The sequence below is a fragment of the Carcharhinus amblyrhynchos genome, chromosome 2 (assembly GCF_965287045.1).
Source record: "Carcharhinus amblyrhynchos chromosome 2, sCarAmb.v2.hapA, whole genome shotgun sequence".
Lineage (NCBI taxonomy): Eukaryota > Metazoa > Chordata > Chondrichthyes > Carcharhiniformes > Carcharhinidae > Carcharhinus > Carcharhinus amblyrhynchos.
In genome coordinates, this window is record NC_137325.1 from 136,721,277 (window position 1) to 136,748,699 (window position 27,423).

Consider the following 27,423-nt stretch of genomic DNA (forward strand, 5'->3'; position numbering starts at 1 on the left):
ATGTCTTTGTTGTCAAAACTCTTGGTGCCATGGTTTGTAAAAGGCTGCGCTGGCCCAGCTGTTCCGGTGTTCAACCTCCTCGTTAATAGTGGCCTTTTGAGAAAGGTATCTGCCAAGGTATGGGAAGTGCTCAACGTATTTCAGGGTCTCTCCATCAATACATATGTGAGGTGAAATATTTGCTAGACCTGGTGTGGGTTGATAGAGGTTTTGCCTTAACTTCTTTCAAGGACAGGCCAAGTCTCTTCTATGCAGATTTGAAAAGATTGAGAGTAGCTTACAAACCTGATGCAGAGTGGGCGATGACACTGCAAACTCATTCATGTGCACCTATAATGGTTAATTTTGTTTCGGCACAGAGGCAACTGAAGTTAAAGACCTTTCCATCTGGATAGTCTTTAATACTGGCACCAAAAGGCAGGTGGTCTTTGATAAGGTGAGTAGCCACTGTCAGGTAGACTGTAAATACTATAGGTGCTATCATACAGCCTTGCTTGACACCAGTCTGGAGTTTGATAGCATCAGTTCAGGATGGCACGGTGGCACAGTGGTTAGCACTGCAGCCTCTCAGTGCCAGGGACCCGTGTTCAATTCCAGCCTAAGGTCACTGTTTGCACATTTTCCTCATGTCTGCATGGGTTTCCTGTGGTGCTCTGGTTTCCTTCCACAGTCCAAAGATGTGCAGGTGAGGTTGATTGGCCATTGACGCTAGCGTGTGGGGGATAAGCAGGGTAAATATTTGGGGTTACAGGAATAAGGCTTGGGTGGTATTGTGGTCAGTGCCAACTCAATGGGCTGAATGGCCTCCTTCTGAAGTGTAGAGATTCTGTGATTCTATGGCTCAAACCAAGCACTCAAGACAGTTGCAGTCATGTCTTTGTGAAGCAGTTGGAGAGTTGTGACGAGTTTCTGGGACGCCCACATCTTTGGGACACAGTCTACACAACTTTGAGCTTTACTGAGCCAAATACTCAGGTCAGGGTGATGAATACAATGAAGATTACCTGATGGTGTTCTCCATATTTTGCCTTCGATTTGCCTGGCAACAAAAGCCTTGTTGTCGGATCCTCTGAAAGGTCCAAAGCCACACTGTGAAGATTTTGGGGAGCCATAAGAAGTAGTTGATTGGGGAGAAGCGCATCAGGATTTTTCCTGCTGTGGACAAAAGGAAAATACCATGGTAGTTTGCAGTACATGATTGATTTCCTTTCTTACAGCAGTTATGACTGTCGCACTCACATAGCTTCCCTACAGTACAGAAAGAGGCCCTTTGGCCCATCGAATCTGCACCAACCACAATCCCACCCAGCCCCTTCCCCCATATTACCTACATATTTACCCACTAATCCCTCTAACCTACACATCTCAGGACACTAAGGGGCAATTTTAGCATGGCCAATCAATCTAACCTGCACATCTTTGGACTGTGGGAGGAAACCAGAGCAACTGGAGGAAACCCACGCAGACACGAGGAGAATGTGCAACCTCCACACAGACAGTGACCCAAGCCGGGAACTGAACTCAGGTCCCTGGAGCTGTGAAGCAGCAGTGCTAACCACTGTGCCACCGTGCCGCCCAAAATCCTGAAATCTGGGAGGGTTCTTCTTCCTCCCAAGTCAGTCGGATGAGGGCATGGAATTTTGATGCGATTGAAAGTCCTCCTGTTTTGCCTTTCGGCCTTTTGGCTAAGATCAAGTGTAGTATCTGTTCTATTCAGTTTAATATCTGCAGATCTCAGCTGGAGTGTCATTGGGCCCGCAGACTTTGTTGTTTCTCATATGTCTTTCTGCTTGTTGCGTCTTTCCCATTGATGACGGTTCACCCATGGATTCTATCATAGGGCATTGGGGGATAGCCCGGAGGGTATTAACTGTAACTGTAGCTTCAAGGTTGTTTAAAATATTCTCTCCAGTGTTGACAGATCACACTGTCGTCCTGCAGAAGAGAGTAGATACTCTGTGAGCGAAAGCGATTTTTCCCATTTGACTTTGGTCTGTAGATGGCTCGAGTGGCGTCAAAGATTTGTTGGACAGCATCTGAATGTTTCAGGATGTGTTCTGGTGCTGGTGAGTGATTGAACAGGATGTGAAGCACAAGATAAGGCCTGTTGGTTATTCAGAGTTAGGGCCTACAGCTCCTAATTCCCAAATCCAGCCCCACAACCCTGACTCCTTTTCCAAATAATGTCTTCTCTCCAGAGACTCCTATTCCATAAAGGAAGGGGATGTAGGCATGGTCAACCTTCCCTTGTTGGAGTCTGCCCCACTTGTGATATGCAAGCGGTGTCAATGAAACACAAATCCAGAATGTCAGTAGGATGCACAGAGGTCTCTTTGTGCCACTGACTTAGTCCATGTGATTACATGTACATGTGTATCACAAAAGAAGTAGTTTGGAGAAAGTTTATTTAAATAAAGGGAAGGAAGGAATGTTTCCTGGGGAAATGTTGAAGCTACCGAATAGGCATTTGTGGTAAGTGTTCAAAGTAAAGCAAGACAGTGTGAGGTTGTGATAATTGCGGTACATGTTGGGTAAACGGCATCAACAGAAGGTTGTAGGACATTGTTAAGGTTAAAGTTTATTTGTTAGTCACAAGTAAGGCTTACGTTAACCCTGCAATGAAGTTACTGTGAAACTCCCCTAGGCCCCACAGCCTGGCATCTGTTGGGTCAATGCACCTAACCAGCGTGTCTTTCAGAGTGTGGGAGGAAACCGGAGCACCCAGAGGAAACCCACGCAGACACAGGGAGAACATGCAAACTCCACACAGACAGTGACCCAAACCAGGAATTGAACCCTGGTCCCTGGCGCTGTGAGGCAGCGGTGGTAGCTACTGTGCCACCGTGGAGTAGGAGTAAGTGCCTCAAACTTGTCTGTCTTTCAGTGAGATGATGACTGATCTGCGACTTAATTCCCATGGACCCACCTTTTCCCCAAATCTCTTAATGCCTTTGGGTAACAAAAATCTATCGGATTGAAAATTAATAATAATAAATCCAAAGGTGTGCAGGTTGGGTGGATTGGCCATACTAAATTGCTGCTTAGTGTCAGGGGAACTAGCCAGGGTAAATGCTTGGAGTTACAGGAATAGGACCTGGGTGGGTTTGTGGTCAATGCAGATTTGATGGGCCAAATGGCCTCCTTCTGCAATGTAAGATTCTATGAATTGACCCAGTGTCAACTGCCATTAGTGGAAGGGAGTTCCAAAACTCTGCATGTGGAAGTGTTTCCTAATTTCACTCATAATAGGTCTAGCTGTAATTACTAGGTTATGTCTCCTTGTCTGAAATTCCCCACACAGTGTAAATAGGGTAGGTCGAGAGAAACTTATCAGTAGAAACTTCAATCAAGTTATCGCTTAATACAACCCTACTTTACGTAATTTCATTTCCCAATTTAACCTGTGAAGTCCAGCGATCATTTTGGGGAATCCATGGTGTTCTCATTCCATATCCTTCCAGAAGTGAACTCAGCATGCCACATGTGGTCTAACTGGGGCTTTGTATTGCTTGTGGTGTGACTTTTAACCCCCTGGATTCTACTGTCCTGAATATAAAAGCTAGAATTTAATTAATTGATTATTTTAATGGTGAGTTCATTTGATCTTGTCTGGCCCGGTGAGGTCACTAGTGCATTAGTAGACAGTGTTATTGAATGGTGTATTTAACTTTTCCCATGTGCCTTAAGAAGCTCCTCTGGATATTTGGTTGTTGCCAGTCCCACCTGGCAAAATTTTCCACTCCTTCCTCTTCCCGAAGTGCCTGTTTTTTTTATTCATTTGTGGGACATGGGCATCACTAGCCGGCCAGCATTTATTGCCCATCCCCAGTTGCCCTTGGAGGGCAATTGAGAGTCAACCGTATTGCTGCGGCTGTGGAGTCATGTGTAGTCCAGACCAGCTAAGGATGGCAGATTTCCTTCCCTAAGGGACATTAGTGAACCAGATGGGTTTTTCTGACAGTCGAACAATGGTTTCATGGCCATTAGTCATGGTCTTGATTCCAGATTTTTTTTTATTGAATTCAAATTCCAACATCTGCCGTGGCGGGATTCGAACCCCTACGTTAGCTGAATTTCTGCATTAATAGTTGAATGATAATGCCACTCGGCCATCGCCTCCCCTAACGGGAACAGCTGCAAGCAGTGACGTGAAGTTGCCTGTTCATAAACAAATCTCTCATTCATGCTCGGGAACTGGCCAGGAAGTGCAGGCAGAGGGCCAGGGGAGCAATGGCTCTGTTCTTCCTGCCCTGAAAAATCCATGTCCAGAGATCTCGGCGAGTCCTGGAAATGGAAGAGAGGTCAGAAATGTATGTAACAGCTAGTTCTGATACCCTAACCCTGAACTCTGCAAATAATCACACGTTTCTCATTTCTGGAACAAAGCAGAGCTTTCGCCGGGTGGAGAGGAATTTGGAGAAGTTTGCTAGGTTTTTAAAAAAATAATTGCAGCCGGCCAAAGTTGGCGGAGAATTTTGACTTATCATTCTGCCTTGCCTGGGATTGCATGGTTGAGATGGGAGTGTCAAGGGCTGCAGCAAAACATGTTTTTGTCTAGCTGAAGAAAAGTATCAAGTTTATTTTGTTACTTTCAGAGAGCTGAGATTAAGGCCAAGACTTTTAAAATGTAGGCAGACAAAATGTCTTGATGGAGCAGTTTTGCCTTAATTCGTAGTGGAATTGTTAATATCCTGTCTGTAACACAATCTGCCAATTAAGAATGTTTAATTAAAACAAGTCCCAAGCAGAGTGGCATTCTTGCCAGCAGTGTTATTTTTTTAAAACATAGATGGTCTGCAACTGTATGCTGCTGTTTAGTGAGAGGCTGAACCTAATTGAGTTGTATTGCAATACGAGTTGCTGCCTCATCTGTTGCTGCAGCTACTCTGGAGGGAGTTGGCGTCAGTCAGTATGGGGTGGTACAGTGGTTAGCACTGCTGCCTCACAGCACCAGGGGCCCGGGTTCAATTCCAGTCTTGAGTCACTGTCTGTGTGGAGTTTGCACATTCTCCCTGTGTCTGCGTGGGTTTCCTCCGGCTGCCCCAGTTTCCTCCCGCAGCCCAAAGACGTGCAGATTGGCCATGTTACATTGCCCCCTTGTGTCCTAAGGTGTGTAGGTTAGGGGGATTAGCTGGGTAAATATGTAGGGAGAGGGCCTGGGTAGGATGCTCTTTCAGAGACTCAATGGGTCGAATAGCTTTCTCCTGCACTGTAGGAATTCCCTCTGATCGGTATATGATTATGTCCGCAACTGAGAAAACCCCTCTGAAATTGTCTGAAATACTCATTCTGTCATTCATGAATCCAAGTTGTACTTTATGATCAATTTGAAGTAACTTGGGAAGGCCCAGCAGGTTAAGAAAATGCACATCATAACGCAGAATACTGCAAAGTTTCAACAGTACCTTCCAAGCCCGCAACCGTTACCACTTAGAAGGACAAGGGTAGCAGGTACATGAGAACAGCACCACCTGGAAGTTCCCTTCTAAACCGCACACCATCCTGACTTGGAAATATATTGCCATTCCTTCACTGTCACTGGGTCAAAATGCCCCCGGACAGCACTCTGGGTGTATCTACACCACATGAACCACAGCGGTTCAAGAAGATGGCTCACCACCACTTTCTCAGGAGCAGTCAAGGGTGGGCGATAAAGGCTGATCTAGCCAATGATGCCTGCATCCATGAAAGAATTTTTAAAAGTGCAGAAGATCAGAGGGGCCTTGGAGTGAATATCTACAGATTCCAGAAGGTAGCGGGACTGGCAGATGCAGTGGTGAAGAAGACATACGGGATGTTTTCCTTTGAATATAAAAGAAGAGTAAGCAAACTATAACTGTATAAAATTGTCACAGCTAGAGTACTGCATGCCTTACAGGAAGAATCTGATTGCAGTGTAGAGGGTATAGAGGCGATTTACGAGGATGTTGCCAGGAATGGAGCATTTTATTTGTGAGGAAAGAATGGATAGGGTTATTTGCTTTGGAACAGAGGAATCATTGGAAATTTTTAAAAAAATTTATTTACAAAATGTGGGCATTGCTAGCTAGGCCAGCTTGTATTACTCATCCTTCGTTGCTATGGAGAAGGTGGTGGTGAGCTGCCTTCTTGAACCGCTGCAACCCCTGAGGTGTGGTGAACCCACAGTGCTATCAAGGAGAGAGTTCTAGGATTTTGACCCAAATGAAATGATCAGTTGACCTCTATAAAGTTATGAGGGGCCTATATTGAGACATAGCAGAATAATTAGGCCACCCAGCCCATCGAATCTGCCCTGTCATTTAATCATAGCTGATATTTCTGTCATCCCCATTCTCCTGCCTTTTCCCCATAATGCCTGATCCCCTTATTAATCAAGAACCTATCTATATCTGTCTCAAAGACACTCAATGACCTGGCCTCCACAGCTTTCTGCGGCAAAGAGTTCCACAGATTCACCACTCTCTGGCTGAAGAAGTTCTTCCTCATCTCTGTTTTAAAGGATCATCCCTTTAGTCTGAGACTGTGCCCTCTGTTTCTAATTTTTCCTACTGGTGGAAACATTCTCTCCATGTCCACTCTATCCAGGCCTTGCAGTATCCTGTAAGTTTCAATAAGATCCCCCGTTCATACTTCTAACTCCAACGAGTATAGACCCAGAGTCCTCAACTGTCCGTCCAACAACAAGCCTTTCAGTCCAGGGATCATTCTTGTGAACTCCTCTGGACCCTTTCCAAGGCCAGCACATCCTTCCTTAGATGTGAGGCCCAAAACTGCTCACAGTAGTCCAAATGGGGTCTGACCAGAGCCTTATACAGCCTCAGAAGCACATCACTGCTCTTGTATTCTAGCTGTCTCAACATGAATGCTAACGTTCCTAACTGCCAACTGAACCTGCACGTTAACCTTCAAAAAATCTTGAACAATGACTCCCAAGTCTCTTTGTGCTTCTGATTTCCCAAGCCTTTTCCCATTTAGAAAATAGTCTATGCCTCCCTTCCTCCTTCCAAAGTGCATAATGTCAAACTTTTCCACACTGTATTCCATCTGCCACTTTTTTGTCCACTCTCCTCACCTGGCCAAGTCCTTCTGCAGCCCCCCTGCTTCCTCAGTACTACCTGCCCCTCTATCCTTAGCCCTCTAATCCCCTTAAGAGGGAGGTCAATAACCAGAGGAAATAGATTTAAAATAAATGATTGATGGATTAGAGGGAGTTGAGGTGAAACGTTTTCAATCAGAGGGTGATGGGGACCAGGAATTCACTCTCTGAAAGCATGGTAGAGGCAAAAACCCTCATCACATTTTAAAAATACTTGTATATACACTTGAAGTTTCATAACCTGTAGGGCTACAGACCAAGATCTGGAAAATAGGATTAACCAGCTCAAGTATGATGGATCAATGGACTCCTTTTGTGCCATAGATTTCCTATATTTCTACATCCAGTGGTATGTGGACTATCACCAGATAAAATGAGCATGAAAACTGCCAGATTGCTATGAGAACCTAATTGACTATTACTCTAGACTAGCATTAGACGGTTGACTCTTTGATGTCCTCAGGGCAACTAGGGCTCTTCAGTAAAAGTGGTTTTTCCCTACAAAAATGCCTCATAAATCATAACAACTCTACTAAACCTTCTTCTTAGGGGGACAGTCCCAGCTTTGCTACTCTCTCCAACTGAAATTCCTTATCTCTGGTATTGTTCCAATAATTCTCTACACCTTTTGTATCTCTTCCCTCTCACCTTAAACCTATGCCCTCTGGTTTTGCACTCTCCTCCCTTTCGGAAAAGATGTTAACTATCTACCTTATATATGGCCCTCATTATTTCATTGATCTCTGTAAGATTACTCCTACACCATCTTGAAAGCCGAGATATCCTCCCTAATGCAGGGTACACAAAATTAGCCACAGTACTCGAGCTGGGGCAGAACCAATGATCTGTAAAGATTTAGCATAATTTCCTTGCTTGCGTACGCTTTATCCCCATTGTAAAGCTGATGTATCCTTTTCTCTATTTGTCTGTGTATACATAGAAACTCATCCAGGTGCACATAGAAACCCAGGTTTTTGATTTGATTTGGATTGATTTATTATTGTCATGTGTATTGGGATACAGTGAAAAGTATTGTTTCTTGCACGCTATACAGATGAAGTATACTGTTCATAGAGTATATAGGGGAGAAGGAAAAGAGAGGATGCGGAATGTAGTGCTGCAATCATACCTAGGGTGTAGAGAAAGATCAGCTTAATGTTTGGTAGGTCCAGGGAAGAAGCTGTTCTTGAATGGGTTGGTACATGACCTCAGACCTTTTCTGAAAGGTACTGATCACAGTCTCTTTTTTCTGATGGAAGAAGGAAGAGAGAATGTCTGGGTGCATGTGGTCCTTGATTATGCTGGCTGCTTTTCCGAGGCAGCAGGAAGGGTAGACTGAGTCAATGGATGGGAGGCTGGTTTGCGGGATGGACTGAAGCACGTTCATGACCCTTTGTAGTTTCTTGTGGCCTTGCACAGAGTAGGAAAGGATGCTTTTAAACTGCACCATTTAGTTTATATCGCCCCTCTTGCAGTTCTTCCGACCCATATGCGTTACTTCACACTTCTCTGCATTAAAATTCATCTGTTATGTGTTCGCCCTTTACAACAGTCTGTCTAATGGCCTCCTGAAATCTGTTACTACCGTCCTCCCTGTTAACCACATTTCCCATTTTTATGTCACATCATGGATGAGTCCAATGAGGAGTAATCGAAGGGAATATCTGGAAAAGAATATGTGTGCTGTTTGCTCTGACTTTATATCACTCATCATAACTTTTGTGCAAAACTGTAGATGTGAATATTAATAACAGTGGATTATACCAAATAGTGTACTCCAAAGCTTCATGCTGTGGAGATGCCGGCGTTGGACTGGGAGAGGCACAGTAAGGAGTCTCACAAAACCACGTTAAAGTCCAATGGGTTTATTTGGTAGCATGAGCTTTCGAAGCGCTGCCCCTTCATCAGGTGATCTCTTGAACCTGTTGGTCTTTAACCTGGTGTTGTGAGACTTCTTACTGTGCCAAAGCTTCATTGTTGAACCTTGATAATACCTACAGGAAGATGCATGAAAAATGGCACTCCGCAGTTTCTACTTGTACAGAAGGATGGATTCAGTATCAGTCTGTTCATTTTATGCTACTTTAATCGAGATTCAAAGATTCAGATTTTGATTTCATCCAATAATCAACAAATACATTGTGCAGTCTCACAACCTGCAATCCAGTGATATTTAGGCAGTGTAACAATCGTTATAGTCACGGTGAGAAATTACACGGTGTTTTATGAAGTCAGTCTAGACCATAAGTTTTGCAACTTTAATTTGGCTAGGGTAAACATGAGAATTTTCATTTCAGATATGATTCAAATGACCCATTAGGGAGCTTTTATCAAACAGAGTTTATTTAAGAATACCTTGAACACATAGAAGGAAAATTAGCAATAATGTTTACTAATTACAAACAAGAAAAAAACAACTGTGATATTGTATAAACCTTAACTACTAAACGCACTGTTCCAACACAACAAAACCTCATTGTAAACATACACCTGCCCCAGGTTTAGCAGAAAAAATAAGAATGCTCATGTGATTTTGCAGCTTAATCCTTAGTTTGGAGAATTGAAACTCTGACTTCCCAGCCCTGTAACTTCCAGCAGAACTCAAGGTATTGATAACGTCACTGCTGGCCTCTAGCTTTTAGCCAGTAAACCACTGCAAGAGACAGAAGAAATCCTTGCCTCTAGTTACTAACTAACAAACCACCAACAGCAGAATTTTCACTCCAGGAAGGCAAGAAGACCTGCTTCTAGCTGGCCAGCAGAATTTACAATACCAGGGAGAGAAACACAACACTGTTACCAGTTTGGATTCCACATAGCTTCTAACTAAAGCAGCAGCAGAAGCTGAAAATAAAAGAATTCTTGTCACCTGACCAGTCAATCATTCTTCCCCCTAATAATCCTAAAGGATCGTACACTTGTAAAACACCAGGACTTTGCATTAGACCCAGATTAAAAATAAACAAAACTGTATTTAAACCTCTTAAACAGCAATAGAAGGACATCTAAGCAGACAGATCAGCAACAATGAAACAAAAGAAAGCTGCTTACAAACCGCAGAGAACATGATTTAAAAAATAAATTTCTTAAAGGCACAGTAGCATCATATACTGATTTACATTGCACTGTCCACAACCTGTAATAGGTGTCATAGGCCCATCAAATCTGCACCAACAGCATCCACAGTGAAAGGCGGATTAATCCCATTTTCCTGCACTTGTCTACATCTTTGAATGGTATGATATTTGAATTGCTCATCCAAATATTTTTTAAAGGCTGTAAGGTTTCGAGCCGCCACTATCTTCCCAGGCAGTGCATTCCAGATTCCCACCACCTTCTGAGAGAAAATGTTTTTCCTCCAATCCCCTCTGAATCTCCTGCCCGTACCCTAAAACTATGCCCCCCTTATGATTGACCCCCTCAACCAAGGGGAACAGTTGCTCCCTATTCACCCTGTCCATTGCCCTCACAATCTTACACACCTCAATCATGTTCCCCACCCCCCCGCAAACACTTAGCTTTCTCTGCTCTAAAGAAAACAATGATGTTTGCACAGTGTGTTACTGATTTGCATTGCATTGTCTCACCACCTGGTAACACAGTGACCTTTGGGCAGCATTTTACTGGTTTACATTGCACTGCCACGTAACCTATAATAGAGATGTTTGGCAGTGTATCACTGATTTATATTCAGAAAAATGGACTAACTTGTATTTAAGTAATGCAATTCTCGACTTCAGGACATCACCAAGCACTCTATAGCCAATTTATGTATTTGTCTTGAGGGGATCCTCTAAAGATATGGTGACCAAAACTGTACACCAGACATGGTTTCTCAAAAGCTCTGGACAGTGAAAGCAAGAATTCCTCACTCCAGTACACCAGCCTCCTTGCAGTGGAATTGGCAGTGCATTCAATATTGCTTGTTTCGGTTATCGCTGAAAGTTAAAATTACCCCTGAAAACTCTCACTGCCACAAGAATATTCTTTGAGGCACTTCCCTTTCACCTTGTAGCAATTAGATTTACCTTGTGTTTCCTCATCTTGTCTTTTGAGGTTTCTGGCTTGTTTGCTAACTTCTCATTAATTTGAGCCAGAATTCTTCCTAATCTCACTGATCTTTGTTTCTTTCTCGCCCAGCTCCTCCCTGCCTTCTTAGGGTTACAGCATCATGGAGATATACAACATGGGAACAGGCCCTTCAACCCAACTCGTTCACGCTGACCAAGTTGCCAAAGTTGAACTAGTTCCATATGCCTGCGTTTGGCCCATATCCCACCAAACCTTTCCCATCCATTTGATTTGATTTGATTTATTATTGTCACAAGTAGTAGTATACAGTGAAAAGTATTGTTTCTTGCGCGCTATACAGACAAAGCATACCGTTCATAGAGAAGGAAAGGAGAGACTGCTGAATGTAGTGTTACTGTCATAGCTAAGGTGTAGAGAAAGACCAACTTAGTGTGAGGTAGGTCCATTCAAAAGTCTGATGGCAACAGGGAAGCACCAGGTCTATAAGAAATTGAATAAAAGCATTGTTACAGAGTTTAAAAGAGTTAGAATGCAGTTTTAGAAGCATAGAACGAGAGTAAAACGTAGAATTAGAAGGTATGCTGGGCACAGCTAGCAAGAAGTCGCCTTGCTCCGGAACCATTTTGGGAATGCCCCTGTCCTGTACCCATCCAAATGACTTATCTTTTTCTGTTTTTACATTGGCCCCCAACCTGTGGTCAGCATTTCCCAATTGCTTGCCTACTTCCACAACAGTTATTTGTCCCAGAACGGGTTTGTTCATTCGTTCACATCTCACTAATGCAAGAAATATAATACCTCATTAATTTTCTAAATACCTTTACTTAAACCCTTCTAATCCCTTCTAAGTGGTGTCGGATTGCAGTTTCTACCAAGCACACCCTGCCGTTTAATTTAAAGTGAGTTCCATCGCATGCAATCTTGTTCTTGTTCAATGACAATATGCAATATTTTTGTCCATGACTGTAACAGCGCTGCAACATTCGACTGGCCATCGCGTAAAGCTGGAGGTTGCGATAAACTGTGGGAACTGTACTCAGCAGTGACAACTGGGCCATAGATATTGGTTTTCAAAGGTGCAGAATTCACCAAGTGTTAATTATTACTCCTGTAGGAACATAGGAACAGGATTAGGCCATTCAGCCCCTTGGGGCCTGCTCCGTCACTCAACAAGATCATGGCTGATCTGTGGCCTAACTCCAAGTACCTGCCTTCGGCTCATATCCCTTGATATCCTTGCTCAATAAAAATCTTACCAATCTCAGATTTAAACTTAACAATTGAAACAGGATCCACCGCAGTTTGAGGAACAGAGTTCCAAACCTCCATCACCCTCTGTGTGTAGAAGTGTTTTCTACCATCTCTCCTAGGGCTTGGCCTTAATTTTTAGATTATGGCCCTTAGTTCTAGAGCTTCCAACTAGTGGAAATGGTTTATCCTTGTCAAGCCTGACTTCTCTGTCAATAGTTTGTAGACTTCCATCAGATCACCTCTCAACCTTCTGAATTTGAGAGAATAAAGGCCTAATTTGTCTAATCTCTTTTCATAACTTAAGTCTGAGGTCCAGGTATCATTCTTGTAAACCTGCTTTGAACTTCCTCTGAAACATCCTTCCTAAGGTGTGGTGCCCATTCCTGCTCACATTGCAATTGCTGGGGTAAGCTAATTTTGAGTTTAACAGGCCAGTCAAGTCAAGGTCTCCAGGGGAGTGGTGCTTGGAACCGACAGTTGGGTGAGTCATCAGCACCATCTATTAATAAAGGCCATGGTGGCACTGTGGTTAGCACTGCTGCCTCACAGCGCCAAGGACGCCAAGGATTTGATTCCAAGCTTGGGTCATTGTCTGTGCGGAGTCTGCATGTTCTCCCTGTGTCTGCGTGGGTTTCCTCCTGGTGCTCCGGTTTCCTCCCACAGCCCAAAAGATGTGCGTTGGCCATGCTAAATTGTCCCTCAGTGTATTCGAACAGGCGCCAGGGTGCGTGACTAGGGGATTTTCACAGTAACTTTATTGCAGTGTTAATGTAATCCTACTTGTGACACTAATAAATTAACTTTCCCATGCGAAGTATGGTTTTTAGGGCCAAAGTAATTGGAACTAGCTCTCTCCCGCACACACATGCACACGGACCACTTGGTATCAACTCGGTGTTAGAGCCTTGATTTAAGGGAAGAGAACATTTTCACTGCAGCAAAACAACTTGACTTCCTCCTTAATGCGAAAACAAAAGAAGCTGTTGGCAGGTTTTATGTCTGTGCTTTTTGCTGGCACTTGAGTTTGTTTTGCAAGAATTGGCACAGTTTGTGGAGAAACTAGAAAGGAAGCTCTGAGTGAGTTATCCTGAAAGGGTTGGAAATCTGGCCGTCATCTGCTTGGCTGTTGTAGGGAAAGGCCTATTTTTTCAAATGGTAAACGCAAAGTGCTGTGAAATTTTTGCACAGTGGGATTATTCAATTATTGTTGACGATCCACAATTCCTTAACTCTATCCTTAATTAATTATCCAGAAGCTATTTGGAGACAGGACCTATTGCTTTTACTTCTCTAGTAGGACCCCACCACTACCAGTGCTTCTGAGATGTGCCAGGTGGCATGTCCAGTATGACTGTCACCAACTTTTACAGATGCTCCACAGAAAGCATCCTTTCTGGTTGTATCACAACTTGGTATGACTCCTGCTCTGCCCAAGACCGCAAGGAACTACAAAACGTCATGAACGAAGCCCTATCCATCACGCAAACCAGCTTCCCATTCATTGACTCTATCTATACTTCCCGCTGCCTTGGAAAAGCAGCCAGCATAACTAAGAACCCCATGCACCCCCGACATACTCTCTTCCACCTTCTTCCATCGGGAAAAAGATACAGAAGTCTGAGGTCACGCACCAACCGACTCTTCCCTGCTGCCATCAGAATTTTGAGTGGACCTACCTTGCCCTAAGTTGATCTTTCTCTACGCCCTAGCTATAACTGTAAGACTACATTCCACACCCTCTCCTTTCCTTCTCTACAAATGGTATGCTTTGTCTGTATAGCGTGCAAGAAACAATACTTTTCAATGTATACAAATAAATATGACAATAATAAATCAAATCAAATCAAAATCAGGGTGGGGAGAAAATTCTTCACCACATTAGTGATCAGCCTGCAGAATTCGCTGTCAGAGAAAGTAGTTGAGACCAAAACATTGCAAGAAGCAGTAAGCTCTTGAGGAGAAGGGGATCAAAGAATATGGGGGGAAGGCAGGTCCAGGCTATTGAATTGGATGAGCAGTCATGATCATGGTGAATGGCAGAGCAGGCTCATAGGGCTGAATGTGTTTGATGCGGCCAATTTCCAGTTGGATATAGAGAAAGGTTATCTGGTTGCTAGCTCATTGCGTTTTGTGTGGGAGTTTGCTGCGTGCAAACTGTTTCCTTCATTACAACAGTTACCACCCCTTGGCTGCAAAGTGTTTTTGAGATACTCTGGAGATGTGAAAGGTTTTATAAAAATGCAAGTCTTTTTGTTTTAAATACGTTATATCAACCAAGAACAGTGGCCTTGGAAGACTGACTAAAACGGGATCTTTCTGGTTCCATTGATTCCCTGTTCATCCCTCAGGACTAAGCAATTAATTGTCTTATGTAATCTACAACATAATTTACAGGACTCAGCTAATGAAGGGGCAGCGCTCCGAAAGCTCGTGATACCAAATAAAACTGCAGGGCTTTAACCTGGTGTTGTGAGACTTCTTACTGTGCCCACCCCAATGCAATGCCGGCATCTCCACATCATAATCTGCAAATGGCTGTAAACTTCCTTCCCCCTTCCTTTCTTCTGGAGAAGCTTTCTAGCCTCTTGTTGGATTTTCCTCAATAACTCATTTTGGAGGAAACCTATAACTTTGATATTTTGGCGACACTCCCTCACTGGCGTGTCAGCCTAGATTTTATGTTCAAATCTGTAGAGTGGGACCTACTGCCTTCGGGGTGAGAGGGCTTTATAGGCTTGGACTTGCATCAGACAAACGGCTGCTGAACAGGATCAGAGTTCAAGGCAACTTGTCATTGCCAGAATTCAGGAGAATGGATTGCCACAGCAATAGGCCACATTTTAATTGAATTCCTGACATGGCTAAGGAAGGAATATAGATCAGGCAGATCTTTATGGAGCTACATTTCCCTCACCCCACTCTGACAGCGATTGGCTTCACTGCCTGATTTTCCATCAGTATTGATAACAGGAGTAGACCAAGTTAGTCCCTCAGTCCTTTTGATTTGCTTTGATATGATTTGATACGTCACACGTATTAACAGTGAAAATATTGTTTCTTGCGCGCAATACAGACAAAGCATACCATTCTTAGAGAAGGAAATGAGAGTGCAGAATGTAGGGTTACAGTCATAGCTAGGGTGTAGAGAAAGATCAACTTAATGCAAGGTAAGTCCATTCAAAAGTCTGACGGCAGCAGGGAAAAAGCTGTTCTTGAGTCAGTTGGTGTGTGACCTCAGACTTGTATCTTTTTCCTGATGGAAGAAGGTGGAAGAGAGAATGTCCGGGGTGCGCGAGGTCCTTAACTATCCTGGCTGCTTTGTCCAAGGCAGTGGGAAGTGTAGGCAGAGTCAATGGATGGAAAGTTGCTCTGTCAGAAGTTGATCTTCCTGTGGCAGGAAATGGTGTGAAAAATAGACAATCAAGTTTTCGCTTCTCATTCTGCAGCACTCCTGCCAAACCTGATTATTTACTTCTGGTGAGCCCTGGGGAAGGTTTGGTATGCCCATGCACCACACAGAGTCTTGGCAGACAGAATCATACAGCCCAGAGGAGGCTCTTTGACCCTTGGTGCCTGCAGCATTCAGATTTCCGCACAAGCTACGAACTTTAAATTAATTTTCTGGCACAGTGCCAGAACCTGTGAGAAAATCGAGAATGTTGTCAATTCTTATGTGCAGTAGTTGTATTCAGATATGGGAGATGACTTCACGGGACGCCTCCAGTTCCGTTGAGTGGAGAGCGCGGGGAAGTTGTTGCTATGAAAAGAGGAACTAATTGAACAGATGCTCTATAAACCATTTCAAGGATTAGGTTTTTTTAGCATGTCTTTAGTTTTACAAGTAACAAAACTCGTCCCTTCTTTGGCGTCACCTCTTGAAGTCTCATTTGTTAGGATTCAGTAGTCCAGGCTGCTGATTGGACTCTTCAGGGAAAGCATTCTGTTTGGAACCTCGCAGCTTCTACTTAGCGCTGGGTACAACAATAGCAACTTGCATTTATATAGCGCCTTTTGTATAATAAAACATCCCAAAGCACTTCACAGGAGTGTTATCAAACAAAAATTGGTGCTAAATAAGCCAGTACAAAAAGAGTTAATTAAGCATTATTAGGGACCCCACGCACACTGGACATTCTCTCTTCCATTGGGAAAAGGTACAAAAGTTTGGGGTCCGTATCAAGCAACTGAAGAATAGCTTCTTCCCATCTGCTGTCAGACTTTTGAATGGACTTACCTTGCATTAAGTTGATCTTTCTCTCCACCCTAGCTATGATTGTAACACTACATTCTGCACCGTCTTGTTTCCTTCTCTATGAATGGTATGCTTTGTCTCTAAAGTGTGCAAGAAACGATACTTTTCACTGTATGTTAATACACGTGCCAGTAAATAAATCAAATCAAATCAAAAATAGAACACATCAAACCATGCAGCACAGAACGAGACCATTTGGTCCATCATGCCTCTGCTAGCTCTTTGAAAAAACTATCCAGATCATTTCACTAATTTCCAATCAATCTGGCAGTGTTTCCCTTTCAACTGTTTACCACAATCCTTTTTGCAAAATAACTATTTTAATTCCACTATCTGAATAAGCAGCACCTTATAATTTCTAACCACCGGCTGTGTAAATAGAATTATCTTCACCTCACTTCTAGTTTTATTTTCATAAATGTGTGACTTCTGTTTGCCAACTATGCTGCCACAGGAAACAGTTTAACTATCAAAATCCTCCATGATTTTGCATACCTCAAATAAATCTCCACTTGGCTTTCTCTGCTGCAAGGAAAATAATCCCAGTGTCTCCAGTCTTTCTGAAGTAGGCTTACATTAACACTGCAATGAAGTTACGATGAAAATCCCCTAGTTGCCACACTCCAGCACCTGTTCTGGTACACTGAGGGAGAATTTAGCATTGCCAGTGCACCTAACAACACGTCTATTGGATTGTGGGAGGAAACTGGATCAGCTGGAGGAAACCCGCGCAGGCACGGGGAGAGCATGCAGACTCTGCACAGGCAATGACCCAAACCAGGAGTCGAACCCAGGTCCCTGGCGCTGTGAGTGCTAACCACTGTGCCACCGTGCTGCATATCTGAAATCTTTCACCCTGGCACGATTCTAGTAAATCCAATCCGTACCCTCTCCAATGCCTTGACATGCTTCTGAAAATGTAACGGTTGGAATTTTTTCATTCATTGAGAAGATGTGGGGGTCGCTGGCTCCGCCAGCATTTACTGCCCATCCCAAATTCCCCTTGGGAAGGTGATGGTGAGTTGCTTTCTCGAGTTTGTATGGTGCAGGTATACCCACAGTGCTGTTAAGAGTGGTGTTCTAGGATGTTGATCCAGCAGTGGTGAATGAGTGCTGATTGTTTCCAAGTCAGGACATTGTGTGGCTTGGAGGAGAACTTGCAGTTGGTGGTGATTCCTTACATTTGCTGCCCTTACTCTTCTAGCTCGTGGGTTTGAAAGGTGCTGTCTAAGGAGTTTTGTTGGATTGCCATAGTGCATCTTGTAGGTGGCACACACTGCTGCCACTGTGCATGGGTGGTGAAGGGAGTGAAAGTTGAAGGGGTGTCGGTCAAGCGGGTTGTTTAGTTCTGAATTGTGTTGCGTTTCTTGACTATTGTTGGAGCTACACTCATCCAGGCAAGTGGGGAGTAGTCCATTACACTCTTGACTTGTACTTCGTAGATGTGGACAGGATTTGGGGAGTCAGGAGGTGATCTCCTCACCACAGGATTCCTAGTATCTGACCTGCGCTCGTAACCACAGTATTTATATGGTTAGTCCAGTTCAATGGTAACCGGCAGGATGTTGACAATGGGGGATTCGGCAATGTAACACCATTGAATGTCATGGGAAGATGGTTGGAAGTGACCATTGTCTGGCACTTGTGTGATGTGAATGTTACTTGCCACTCGTCAGCCCAAGCTTGGATATTGTTCAGGTCTTGCTACATGTATATGGGCACAAATTGGATATGATACTCCACCTGGGACCTAACCAAAGGTTCAGCGTTCATTCTTTGCCATTGTACTCATTGCTAGTTGACAGTTGGTGCTGGAACTCTTGCTAATTTGATCTTTTAAGTTCGGGGAGTTCCTCACAAGCACCACACCCGTTAATTGTAAAGATCATGGCATACATGACCATTTCTCCATTTGCTCAAGAACTGACTCCTGGTCCGTTTTGTTTTTTAAACTGGTAGTTTAACGCTAACCTCACATGTGCATAAAAGTTTAAATAATGTTGCTGGAATCTCCTTGCACTGACTCAGGGCAGTTGCAGTGAATGTTTCTAAAGGAGCGCCAACCTCATGATGAAACCATTTCTGGGTCAGTGTAGAACCCACAAGCAGCTGAATGATGTGATTTTGGGAGGCGTGCGTGGCTAATGGTGCAGTGCATCCTTCATTGACTCTTTTTAAAAATAAACTTGATGTCACTGAAAGTTTGTTTGGATTCATGTCTAGTGGGGAAGAAAGTTACAGCGTCATTCGAAGAGAAAATCCTGCCCTGACTATTTTGACGCCAACTTTGGAATTATCTTATTGATAAAACTGTTAACACAATCTGGATGATTTTTGTGTGATTATAACCTGACTCAATGAGTTCGACCAGATGTTAAAAACTTCCCCCAACTATTTCAAAGTAAAGCCGGGGAGTTCCCTCCTGGCATCCTGGTCAATATTTATCCCTCAACCGCCATCACATATCTCTTGTAGGAACCCACAATATAACAGCTCCGAACAGCACGGTGGCATAGTGATTAACACTGCTGCCCTATGGCGCCAGGGATCCGGTTCAATTCTGGCCTCGGGTCAGTGTCTGTGTGGAGTTTGCACGTTCTCCCCGGGTGGGATTTTCAGGCTGCGGTTGATGCAAGGCTGGTGCCCGAGATCAACAGACCTGTGCATGGTCCGCTGAGTTCTCTGTCCCACGATTCCCGTGGCAGGCGGGATTGGAAGATTCTGCTTCCTGTATTTGCATGAGTTTCCTCCAGATGCTCTGGCACTCCAAAGATTAGGGGGTTAGGTGATTGGCCATGCTAAACTGCCCCTTAGTGTCAGGGGGACTAGCAGGTCAGAGTTACAAGGACCTGGGTGGGATTGTTGTCGGTGCAGGCTTGATAGGCCAAATGGCCTCCTCCTTCAGTACTGTAGAGAATCGATGATGCATTACCTGGTTATTCAACCTTCTCAACCTTGCCCCTCGCCTGAGGTGTGGTAATCCTCAGGCTGAATCACCACCAGTCAGCTCTTCTCCCCAACCCCCAAGACATTTTTTTAGAAAGTACTTCATGGGGTGATTGGGATACCCCAGATTGAAAGGTGCTAACTACATGCAAGCCCCTTCTTCCAAATATAAAGCCTAAAATTTAAAATTTATTTATCAGTGTCACAAGTAGGCTTACATTGACACGGCAATGAAGTTACTGTGAAAATTCGCGAGTCGGCACACTCCTGGCACCTGTTCGGGGACACTGAGGGAGAATTTAGCACGGCCAGTGCACCTAACCAGCACGTCTTTCTGACTGTGGGAGGAAACTGGAGCAGCCAAAGGAAACCCACGGAAACACGAGGAGAACGTGCAGTCTCTGCACAGATGGTGACCCAAGCTGGGAATCAAACCCAGGTCCCTGGCGCTGTGCTAACCACTGTACCACCATGCTGCCCCATTGCAGCAATGTGGTTGACTGTCAACTGCCCTCGGGCAATGAGGGATGGTCAATAAAGGTTGGCCAGCCAGCCCACGCCCATGTCCCATGAATGGATTAATCAAAAAAAAAGAGAGAAGGGCAGTTACTTGTTTATCTCAGCTAACAGCCCAGGGTTCCTTGGCTCACAGTGAATCACATTGAAACGTGGAAGCTGTTGAATGTCGGCCAATAATGTTACAATTTGGTGCACAGCAAGATCCACATGTATTGATTGATTGCTGTGTGGATGAATTGCCTTGACTCACTTACATCAAACCACCAACAATAAGAAACAATCAAATCAATTCAGTTGGTAAACTGGAGGCATAATTTAATTCTTCCACTACTGAGTTTAATGTGACATCTAAGCTGAATGTGCTATTGAAATGTACCTGGAACTGTTCAATCATTTTGATTGATGATGGTCTGGCGCCAGTTAAAATCTGAAAATAAATATTGAGGGGAGAAAAACATCTGAGAAATCTGCTGGATTTTATTACCCTTTTTAATCCAGCTATCCGATTAGCGTGGAGGTGGCATGCCCCCTTGTGGTGTTGGTGCCTGTACTGAGGAAAGATTAAAATTGTGCTGTAAAAAAAACTTGCTTTGCTATTGAAATTTGAGCAGCTGTGCTGCTATGCCCCCTTACCTACCCTGACGCTGCAGTAGTTCCTGACCTGCAGGAAGGGGAAAATTCACACCATGTCAAAAGACATGACTTCGGAGGCAGAGGGGATGTGTATCCAGATAAGACGTCTTGTGTTTGAATGGGTGTAGCATAACACAAATAGAACAGTGCACCGGTTCAGCCAAAAGTTAACGAGTGGTCTTTTCGGAGTCCTGAGAATTATTGGGAGATAAATATCACAGGCTATAATGGGAAGGACTGGGAAATTATTAAAAGACTTAAGGAGGTACTTTAGCAAGGGTGATCGAGCAGCAAGTTTGTTTATTAGTGTCACAAGTAGGCTTACATTAACACTGCAGTGAAGTTACTGTGAAAATCCCCTAGTCGCCACACTCCGGTGAGGGAGCATTTAACATGGCCAATTCCCCCTAACCAGCACATCTTTCAGACTGTGGGAGGAAACTGGAGCACCCGGAGGAAAGGCATGGGGAGAACATGTTGACTCCTCAAAGACGGTGACCTGAGCCAGGAATCGGACCTGGTTCCTGGTGCTGTGAGGCAGCAGTGCTGACCACTGTGCCACTTGCCACCCCATAGAGTTCAGCAGCACAGGACTCTGCAAAGAGCACTCTGCAGACCCCCTGAGTGCAGCAACATAGTGAGGGATTTATTATTGTGAATTTCAGGGAAGCAGGGTGGCAGAAGCAGTCTGCTGAATTTCACACGTTGGGGTTTGGGGTCTGCTTGGACAACCTGGAGTCGGGCACTCCAACAACACATCCCATCCACCTCAGCTGATGTGAGAATATCATGGCCTCCGTGCTTGGCCTGTCTGCATCTTGGGGGGCACCCACGTTTTGTCCTTTTGCCTTCCCACTTAAGTCGCAAACACCTTGTAAAACAACGCTGATGGGGGCGGCATGGTTGCACAGCGGTTAGCCCTGCTGCCTCAAAGTGCCAGGGACCTGGGTTCAATTTCCGGTTTGGGTCACTGTCTGTGTGGAGTTTGCACATTCTCTCTGTGGATTTCCTCCGGGTGCTCTGATTTCCTCCCACGCTCCAAAGTTGTGCAGGTTAGGTGAATTGACCGTGTTAAATTCTCCCTCGGGGTACCCGAACAGGTGCCGGAGTGTGGTGGCTAGGGGATTTTCACAGTATCTTCATTGCAGTGTAAATGTAAGCCTACTTCTGACCAATAAATAAACTTAACTTAATGATGTTGTTCTGGGACCTTGATACAGAATTGATAAGTTGCCCAAGCTTCAGCACTGCTTGGAATTGTGGGAAGTATCACTGCCCGCTATCCTTTGACTTTAGTGTGTCCAGTCTGATATCACAATTCTCAAACTCCAGTATGTAATTCCTTAGAGGCTTCTTCATCAGTAACAGCTTTTTCTGGGATGGATAGCTTCTGAGTTATGAGGGATGAAGGACATTTTCCAACACTTCACCATGAATCTCAACTTAATGCATTGAATCATTGAAAAGTCCAGTGATGTGCGGGTTAGGTTTGATTGGCCATGCTAAATTTAATCCTAGTGTCAGGGGATTAGCAGGGTAAATATGAGGGGTTATGAGAATAGGGCCTGGGTGGGATCGTGGTTGGTGCAGACTCGATGGGCTCAATAGCCCCCTATTGCACTGTAGGGATCCTGTGATTTTTATGAATTTGATACAGTTGGTGTGGGTTAGTACAGGACGCTGGTCACCCTGGCTTTGGTCTCAGGGCAAGTCCCAGGCATTTGTGGGCTTCAATAAATAAATAATATTACAATCCTCTGTTGTGATAAAGTGGCTGTCGGGTAGAGGGAAAGGCAGTAAGGGGCTGGGCAAAGGCTTTTAGCCCAGCGGCAATGCACAGCGCTCGGCAGGAGTGGCTCCGGGTTGATCTACAAGGAGGTCCCCGGGCTCCTGAAGGTTTTTCTGGAAAACGTCATCAGGCCTACACCGATCACGGCAAGCATTAAACGGTGATGACCATGGATATGGTGAGCGGCCTGAAGTGCCAGTGAGTGCCCTGTAAGGCTTCAGTGGTTGAGGATCTTTTATTTGTCTTCAGACTGAAAGCTAGCTTATTGAGTTGTTAGCGTACTGTATTCTGTTATAGAAACAGTTGTCGTCTTGGTTTTTGGCCTTTAGCCAGTTGTGGTTGAAGGGTTTACCGTCGGTGAGAGTATCAGACCTGCAGAGAGCCCGAGGGTAATAAATTGCAGCACTGCTACAAGGAAGATTGAGAACAGTTTTGAGGCAATGACCCATGGCTGTTTAATGTCTGTTGGGACAGGTAAGGAATCATAGAAACTAGAAGCAAGAGTAGGCCATTCGGCCCTTCAAGCCTGCTCCGCCATTCATTATGATCATTGGATAAGACTTATCTGGATAGTCACATGAGCAGTCTGGGAATGGAGGGATATAGAAAAATGGTCTCGTTGGACCAATGAGCAGTGCAAGCTTGGAAGGCCAAAGGGCCTATTTCCTGTGCTGTATTGTTCTTTGCTCATAGCTGATCATCGAATTCAATATCCTGATCCCCCCCTTCCCCCCATATCCCGTGATCCTTTTTGCCTCGAGAGTTATATCAAATTTCTTCTTGAAATCAGTCACGTTTTGGCTTCAACTACTTTCTGTGGCAGTGAATTCCACACATTCACCACCCTCTAGGTGAAGAAATAAGGTTTACTCCTTATCCGCAAACTATGACCCCTAGTTCTGGAGTCCCCTAACTTTGGGAACATGCTTTCTGACTTTACCCTGTGGCCTGATGGCACAGTGGTTAGCACTGCTGCCTCACAGCACCAAGAACCTGGGTTCAATCCCCAGCTTGGGTCAATGTTTGTGAGCAGTCTACATGTCATCTCCGTGTCTGCATGGGTTTCCTCCCACAGTCCAAAAGATGTGCTGGTTAAGTGCATTGGCCATGCTAAATTCTCCCTTAATGTTACCAAACAAATGCTGGAATGTGGTGATTAGGGGATTTTCACAGTAACTTCATTGCAGTGTCAATGTAAGCCTACTTGTGACACTAATAAATAAACTTTAAACTGTGTAACCCTGTTAGAATTTTATAAGTTTCTATGCGATCCCCTCTCACTCTTCTAAACTCCAGTAAATAAAACCTTAATATGACAGACCTGCCATCCCAGGAATCAGCCTAGCAAGCCTTCGCTGCACTCCCTCTATAGCAAACTTCCTCTGATAAGAACACCAAAACTGCACACAATACTCCAGATGTGGCTTCACCACACCTGATGCAATTGCAGCAAAACACCCTATCAGTATACTCAAATGCTCTCGCTGTGAAGGCCAACGTACCGTTTGCTTTTTTTAACTGTCTGCTGTACCTGTGCGCATTCAATGACTGATGCGCATGGACACCAAGATCTTGTTGAGTATCCATCTCTCTTAATTTACACCCATTCAAATAATAATCTACCTTCCTATTATTGCTACCAAAGTGGATAACCTCACATTTATCCCTGAAGTATTAATTGTATAAATTAATGTTAAGTGTACTAAGAACAAAGAGCAGTACAGCACAGGAATAGGCCCTTCAGCCCATCCAGTCTGTGTGATCACTTTGATTTGATTTGATTTATTATTGTCATATGTATTAACATACAATGAAAAGTATTGTTTCTTGCGTGCTATACAGACAAAGCGTACCGCTCATAGAGAAGGAAACAAAAGAGTGCAGAATCTAGTGTTACTGTCATTGCTAGGGTGTGGAGAAAGATCAATTTAAGTCTGACAGCAGCAGGGAAGAAGCGGCTCTTGAGTCGGTTGGTACGTGACCTCAGACTTGTGTATCATTTTCCCGAAGGAAGAAGGTGGAAGAGAGAATGACCGGAGTGCTTGGGGTTCTTAATTATGCTGGCTGCTTTGCCAAGGCGGTGGGAAGTGTAGACAGAGTCAATGGATGGCAGGCTGTTTTGCGTGATGGATTGGACTACATTCACAACTTTTTATAGTTCTTTGTGCTCCTATCTAGACCAACCGCCTGTGTCCCTGTATTCCCCACCTGTTCATGTGTTTACCCAGATAAGTCTTAAATGTCACCAACATGTCTGCCTCAACCACCTCACTTGGCAGTACATTCCAGGCCCCCACCTCCCGCACACCTCTACTGAACCTTTACCCCCTTACCCTGATGTTGGCAAGTGCGAGGTGGTCCACTTTGGTAGGAATAATGGTAGGAAGGATTATTACTTACGTGGAGAAAAACTGCAGCAGGCGACGGTGCAGAGGGACCTCGGGGTCCTTGTGCATGAGTCGCAAAAACCCAGCTTGCAGGTGCAGCAGGTGGTCAGGAAGGCGAATGGGATGCTGGCCTTCATAGCGAGGGGGATTGAATATAAAAGTAGGGAGGTCTTGCTGCGGCTGTATAGGGCATTGGTGAGGCCGCAGCTGGAGTACTGTGTGCAGTTTTGGGCGCCGTACTTACGCAAGGATATTTTGGCCTTGGAGGGAGTGCAGAGGAGGTTTACTAGGCTGATACCGGAGTTGAGGGGGTTGAGCTATGAGGAGAGGCTGAATAAATTAGGCTTGTACTCGTTAGAGTTTAGAAGAATGAGGGGAGATCTCATTGAGATGTATAAGATGATGAATGGGATGGATAGGATAGAGGTGGAGAGACTCTTCCCGCTCAGAAAGGATAGCAGGACTAGGAGGCACAGCCTCAAGATAAAGGGGGGGCGGTTTAGAACAGAGTTGAGGAGGAACTTCTTCACTCAAAGGGTGGTGAATCTCTGGAATTCTCTGCCCGTTGAAGTGGTGGAGGCTGCCTCGCTAAATATTTTTAAGACGCAGGTTGATGGGTTTTTGATAAGAGAGGGGATTAAGGGTTATGGGGAGAGGGCGGGAAAGTGGAACTGAGACACGACAGATCAGCCATGATCTTATTGAATGGCGGGGCAGGCTCGAAGGGCTAGATGGCCTACTCCTGCTCCTATTTCTTATGTTCTTATGAACTTGTGCCTCCTTAGATTTATCATTTCTGTCCAGGGAAAAAACTCCAACTGTTCATTTTATCTACGCCCTCATAATTTTATAAACTTCCATCAGGTTGCCCCTTATACTGGTATGGATCAATCATTGAATAATTGTGCACAAATAAAGACTCTTCTTGCCTCTGGTGGTGGTGTGGCAACCATAAGGTGTCAGAGCAATGAGATCATGACTGTACAGGAACTGTATATTTGTATCTCTCACTTTGTTAGATGTAAAACTGAGTAGTTTTGAAAGTTTAAGGTTTATCTATCGGTGTCCCAAGTAGGCTTACGTTAACACTGAAATTAAGTTACTATGAAAACCCCCTCAGGATTTGAGTAAGGATTGAGTTGTGAACTCCTTCACTGATTCGCTGGAAGAAGTTTAACATGTGGTGGAACCATCTCTCAGTACTGTTATTTGAATATTGTTATGTTGGAGACAGATGATGTTTATGAACCTAGCTGGGCATACATATCGCCCCAACATCTTGCAAAAAACAGTTTGATTCATCAAGTCAAATATCGAAGAAAATCGCGTAAGGTTCTGCTGTCTGCACTCTTCCTGAGGTTGGTGTGTGAAAAATCACATTGGTTGTTCCTCGGGGAGTTGGAAGCCTTACTGGGACTCTGGGAGGACCTATTCTGCAGTTGGTGTGAGATAAGAAGTAACCTAGCCAGGACTTTGCCAGTGGTTGAGAGCAATGTTCTTCCCCTGGGAGTTGCTGCAGTTTGACTGGACTGCTCTCTTGAAAATTGTGATCACCCTGGTGTCTGGACAGTCACTTGGAATTCTTCATTCTGACAGAGCTTTACAAATTGGGTAGATATCAGAGAGATCAGTGAGTCACCTCCTTATTTCAGTCCATCCGCAGGGATGTTGTCAGAACCAGAAGCTTTGTCGCTTTTCACCTCTGTGCAGCTCTCACTTTTGTCAAGCGTTGCATCATTGTCTCGTTTACTGCTGATGTGGGCTGGTCTCCAGGAGTTACATGTCCACCGTGGAGCACTGATTAAATAGTGCTCTTTTCAGATACTGTCTGTGTCTTTGAGGAGAATCTTGACACCTATAGATCTTACCAATGTGTATTGAGGACCCATAGATCTATTTGATCTATTTGAAAATGGTGCGAGTATCATGCAGGCTGGCGAGAGGTTGAATTTATCAACCTCTTCCCTCTGCACTTGTGTAAGATGCACCCCAAATGATGCCACCCTTTTCCTGAATTCTTATCCTCCTCATCAGCCAACAAGAAGCTGCAGCCAGCCTCTTGTTCCTTTACCCGCTGGCCCTTCCTCTCTCAGCTGTGTCCCTAGGGGTCTGGGTTGTGGGTAACTGGCCAACTGTAGTGGCTCAAGCATGGACACTCATGTTCAGGTGTACCTTGCAGCTGTAACAACTGTGTGCCAGCCAGTGGGAGCAGGAGCAAGCCTGTGAGCAGCACGGTGGCACAGTGGTTAGCTCCACTGCTCACAAAGCCAGGGACCCGGGTTCAATTCCGGCCTCGGGTCACTTTCTGTGTGGAGTTTGCATGTTTTCCCCGTGTCTGCATGGGTTTCCTCCGGGTGCTCTGGTTTCCTCCAACACTCCAAAGAGCTGCAGGTTCGGTTGATTGGCCGTGCTAAGTTACCCCATAAGTGTCAGGGGGATTAGCAGGGTGAATATGTGGGGTTACAAGAATTGGGAATAGGGCTTGGGGTCAGTGCAGACTCGATGGTCTGAATGGTCTCCTTCTGCGCTGTAGGGA

General features: G+C 44.6%; 1 protein-coding gene and 1 pseudogene across 3 annotated transcripts in view; both read left to right on the plus strand.

Annotated features, from left to right (window-relative positions):
- The window catches only part of prkag2a (protein kinase, AMP-activated, gamma 2 non-catalytic subunit a), a 448,776-nt gene that overhangs the window by 203,898 nt on the left and 217,455 nt on the right, over positions 1 to 27,423 (plus strand). The window lies entirely within an intron of this gene.
- LOC145362162 (U2 spliceosomal RNA) lies at positions 1,666 to 1,875 on the plus strand (annotated as a pseudogene).